A 5113-nucleotide genomic window follows, 5' to 3' on the forward strand; every position below is an offset into this window, starting at 1 on the left:
GATGGAACCTGATTCTCATGAACTACCTGCATCCACAAACAAAAATCAGGGCTTTAGGCAACAGAGGGGAATGAGGAATGGAAGCAAAGGAGACCACCAATAACCTGCTCAACCATACAAACAAAAATAGCAGAATGTCTTATCTATTCAACATTTATGAATTCATCTTGGCCTCACTCTGTGGGACAGAAGGAAGGAAAAGAACAACTGTAATGCAGTGAAATAAGTAATGGCATGAACAAAGAGCTAACAGCCAATACCTACATGGCACTTTACAGTCTCCAATATGCTTTCATCCAGTTTGGTTCACTCACTTCCACAGTTTGAAAAGGAACATTTGCTCTTATTTTTGGCTGTTCAGCATCTGATTCCCCACCCCTTGTCTGCGGAACACTCTACTTTAGGAGTCTTAGAGGAAGACAGGGCCTTGTCATACTCTCCTGGCTAAAACGGCCAGGCGCTTGCTCTGCCATCACAGCAGCACACAGTCCAGGCAAGGCCAAGTGGATAACTTGCAACAAATTTTGTATTGGAAGTTAATGACACAAAGGGGCTATGACTGTGGGTGACTTTTTTCTGGTTATAGCAGACTAGAAATGGCAGCAGCATACAGTTGTGGGGGCAACAGAGAAAACAGGTAACCCAGGTCCTAGTGTCAGTGGTGTCGCCAAGACCAGTGGCACCAGCTGGTACTACTTGGTGACAGTAGTTTCTTAACTTCTACTGCTTGTATTGAGGCATTGTTCTTATCTCTGTAGACTGTAGTTTCTGCTATGAATCACCAATTTTTAAGACATTTATTTTGTGCTGGATTTATTCTTGTGCATCTTAAAGGTCCTTTATGTGCTAAAGGCTTGCTCATCAGCCTGTAGAACCTAGTGGAAGAAAGTTAGGTCACAAAGGACAAGTTCTTGAAGGGAATATTGGGACCCTGGTCTCTTTTGCTACCTACTAACCACCATGAGCTGAACAGACACCCTGTGCCATGCAAGGTGGAGACATCCCACCACAAGGCCATGTGCTCCAAGGCACTGAGACCAAGTAACCATGGACTGAAACCTCCAAGGCATGGGCTAATATAAATCTTTCCTCCTTCTGAGTTCATTTATCTTAAGTATTTGTCACAGTGATGGAAAGCCAATGTGTGTACTATACATTTTTGTTTCTTTCAGGATATCTTTTTCTTCTGGGCGCCTTTGGTTTAGAAACAATTTGTTTCTTTTCAGCAAAGATCATCTGAGTCCTATCTGGAAAGTTCTTGTATGAGTTCATCAAACATTGAGCTACATAATTATGATCTTGCTACTGGGGTACTTTGTTTACCTAGACATGTTCAATGACCAGAAAATCTACACCTAAACTTTTTATTTTTTGGTACTCGGAATCAAATTTAGGACTTTGCACTTGCCAGGCAGGCACTGTGCTGCTGAGCTAAATCTCCAGCTCCTAAACTCCTTTTTTCAAAATGTATTTAGTACAGGGTCTCCATAGTCTCACTACACAGATTGGACTCTGTAGTGATCCTCCTGTTTTCAGCCTCCCAAGCTCTGGGGTTACAGGCAAATGCCACCACACCCGGTCTCAGTTGTCCTCTCAGTGCGCCCCCGGGGGTGGGGCCAGGAATCGAACCCTGCTCCCTGCACCTGCCTAAGCAAGCACATTAGTCTGCTGAGCTATCTGGTCAGCCCCCCAGCTCCTAAATTCTTAAATTCAGCTTCTTTCCTGAATTTTTACACATGTGCAGCAAAAATTCAGCACCCTTTTTTAGGAGAAAATTTACTATGCCTTGCTTCTTAAAGCTTTTGTAGGAGTTCTTTTTATTAGTGTTATACATTATACCTATTTTACAGAATTGCCCAAGGCTGGCTTTAGATTCTCACAACAAATTCAAATGAAACCAACAGTCTCTTGCCCAGATGTAGTAAAGTATGCCCAGCTCTAAAGACACCCTCCAATAAAGTTACAAGAAGTCAGGACTGTGGACACTTGCATAAAAGACCCAAAACACAACTCACGCTCCCAAACCAGAAAAATGTACAGTCACTAGTGATGTTCTGGAAACCAGCAATTTCAGTCTCAAATTTTGATGGAAATACTTGCTGAGATGGAACTGGCATAAACAAAGTATATTTACATTAAGTCAGCTGGACTCTATCAAGATTTATAGTGCTTGGGAGGCTGAAAACAGGAAGACCACTAAAAAAGATCTACAAAGCACCAGAAGGTAAAGAGATGGGTGTATTTATAGGAACAGCCTATAGCCACATCTCTCTCTTATAAGTCTGAAGGAAAATGATGCAAGGGGAATTATAGCCATAGAGAAAGCAGCTATGAAAATACTGAAATTCCATGCAAAGGCCAATAGCCCTAAGAGTCTTTGGGGGTCAGGGACAACAACCAAAGATGTGGATTTGCAAAATGATCACCACCCTCCAGAAACAATTACTGTTATTTGCTTCATAGGGAAAGGAAACACTCTAAGGAAGGAAAAAGCAAGGAATTAAGTCAGATAAAATAGGATGAGCTGGTGCAACCAATGGTAAGACAGAACTGGTAGAAATTATAGCAAATCTCTGGGGGCTCCATGCCAGATGTTCCAGTCAAGTTTTCTAACACTTCTTAATCCTGCTTCCATTCCTGATTTTTATTCCTTTCCCAGTGCTTCATTTTGCTCTGGAAGGTCTTCTTTCCATGTGTTAATTCATCTAATAGGTCTTGATTAATCACAGTTTTTATGCCTGGCCAAGTACAAGGCTCTGGACCTACAGGAGTGAAGGAAAAAAAAAAAGATCAAATTAAAAAGACACTTATAGGGTTGGGGATGTAGTTCAGCAGCTTAAGTGCCTGCCTGGAAAGTGCAAGTTCCAGACCCGCAAAAATCAAACAAAATAAGAAGACACTTACCACTTGGAGAGGACAGGAGCTCCTTTGCCATGGCTGCGGGGCCAATATCTGAGCAAATCAAGATGCTACTGTGTATATGAGGGTCCTTGATGAGAAGGTTAGTGAACCACTGCTGTGGAAACCCTTTGTTCAGGCTGAGCCAGTAGTCAACACCCATATGCCAAAAGACAGAGTCACTGGTCAGCACCAAGGCTGTGCCTTTGTTGAATTCTTGAATGAGGAAGACGCTGACTATGCCATTAAGATTATGAACATGATCAAACTCTATGGGCAGTCAGTAAGGGTGAACAAAGCATCAGCTCATAACAAAAACCTAGATGTAGGGGTCAACATTTTCATTGGGAATCTGAGATTGATGAGATCCCAACTTTCACTGGGACCCCAAGATTGATGAGAAGCTGCTTTATGGTACTTTCAGTGCCTTTGGGGTCATTTTACAAACACCCAAGATTATGAGGGACACTGACACAGGCAACACCAAAGGTTATGCTTTTATTAACTTTGCTTCATTTGATGTTTTGGATGCAGTAAATGAGGCCATGAAATGGCAGTATCTCTGTAATCGTCCTATCACTGTGTCTTATGCCTTTGAGAAAGACTCCAAGGGTGAGCGTCATGGCTTAGCTGCCAGACGCCTTCTGGCAGCCCCAAACCCACTCTCTCAAGCTTTTGCCTCATCAGCTGTTTGCCAACATACCACATCCACTCTCTGACCTCAATTTTGTAGTATTATCATTGAGATCTGGGCTTCTTGCACCAGGCATGCAGCCTCCTGGCTCCTTCCCACCACCAGCCACAAGAAGCCACAGTGACTCTGGCTGGTCTAATCAGAGTCTCCTGGAGCACTTCTACCTGGAATACTGCCAGCCATGACCCCACCACCTGTACCTCCTGGGGCTGGAGGACAAGGTCCCTCATCAGCAAGAGCCCCAGGGGCTGGACATCCTGGTCATGGACATTCACATCCTCACACCTTCCCACCCGCTGGGATGCCCCATCCAGGGATGTCTCAGATGCAGCTGGCCCACCATAGCCCCCATGGCTTAGGACATCCTCATGCTGGACCTCCAGGCTAGGGAGGGGACAGCTACTGCCCAGGTCACCACCTGAAATGCTTCACCCTAGACCTCCTCCCATGGGCTTGGCCCCTCGAGGGCCTCCATTTGGATCTCCCATGGGTCACTCAGGTCCTTTGCCACCATGCAGAATGCGTGGGCCTCCTCCATTGCTGCCTTCTCATGGGTACACTGGGCCTCCATGACCACCTCCTTATGGCTACCAGCAGGGGCCCCTGCCTCTGACCTACTCCCTGGCCTCCAGTTCCTCCTTGTGGCCCACTTCAGGGCCTTCTCCCTCAGTAGATTCTCATTTTATTTCTTTTTCTTATGTTCCCCCAGTATCTTGTCTTTGATTCCTTGGACCAATCAGAGTTACTGTGGCTTCTTGTGGCTCAGGCAAAAATGCTTTTCAGGCTCCCCCACCTCCTCTTTTTAATGTACAATTCTGCACAGGAGATTTTTCTTTTTCTTTTTTATGTTAACCCTAAGTGTTTTGCAAGAGCGCAGAGAAAATAAAACTATACTTGTTTTTTTTTTTTAAAAAAAGAAGATACAGGTCTTAAGCACTAAAAAGATTACAGTATTTCCTTTCCAAAGGAAAACTGAAAATAAAATATTACTTTAATGAAATAAATTTTACTATATGCTAACATTAAAATATTGCCTTTAGACTTAATGATTGCAAAATTCAGAATTTTTAAACTAAAGGTGACTGCTTCTCTGCTTCTCTTGCTTTTATTCTCTCCATTCATGGGGGACTCAACTATGGTTACTTCCCACTTTAAAAAGTTGGGGGTGTAGCTCAGTGGTAGGGTGCTTCCTGCCACTTGTGAGGTGCTGGTTTTAATCCTTAATAGTAAAAATGGCAAAAACAAAGCTCATGGGAGGATAACTCTTGTATTTCTGGCCACCAAGGCTGCTCTTCTCTTTCCTAATTTCTGCTAGTCACAATGGCTGTTAATGAGTGAAAGAAGGCTGAAACAGACATAGGGGAGTGGTGGCTTATACCTATAATCCCAGTGCTGGGGCGGCTGAAAGACCCTGTACGTAATACGTACATAAATACATAAAAGGAAATTCCCTTCTTCTTCTTCTTCTTCTTCTTCTTCTTCTTCTTCTTCTTCTTCTTCTTCTTCTTCTTCTTCTTCTTC

General features: G+C 43.6%; 1 pseudogene; it reads left to right on the plus strand.

The window, feature by feature from the left end:
- The first annotated feature begins 2933 nt into the window (after window positions 1–2933).
- Window positions 2934–4265, plus strand: LOC101587590 (annotated as a pseudogene).
- The last annotated feature ends 848 nt before the right edge of the window (window positions 4266–5113 follow it).

This window comes from Octodon degus, unplaced genomic scaffold (genome assembly GCF_000260255.1).
Source record: "Octodon degus isolate 3935 unplaced genomic scaffold, OctDeg1.0 scaffold00072, whole genome shotgun sequence".
NCBI classification, from domain to species: Eukaryota; Metazoa; Chordata; class Mammalia; order Rodentia; family Octodontidae; genus Octodon; species Octodon degus.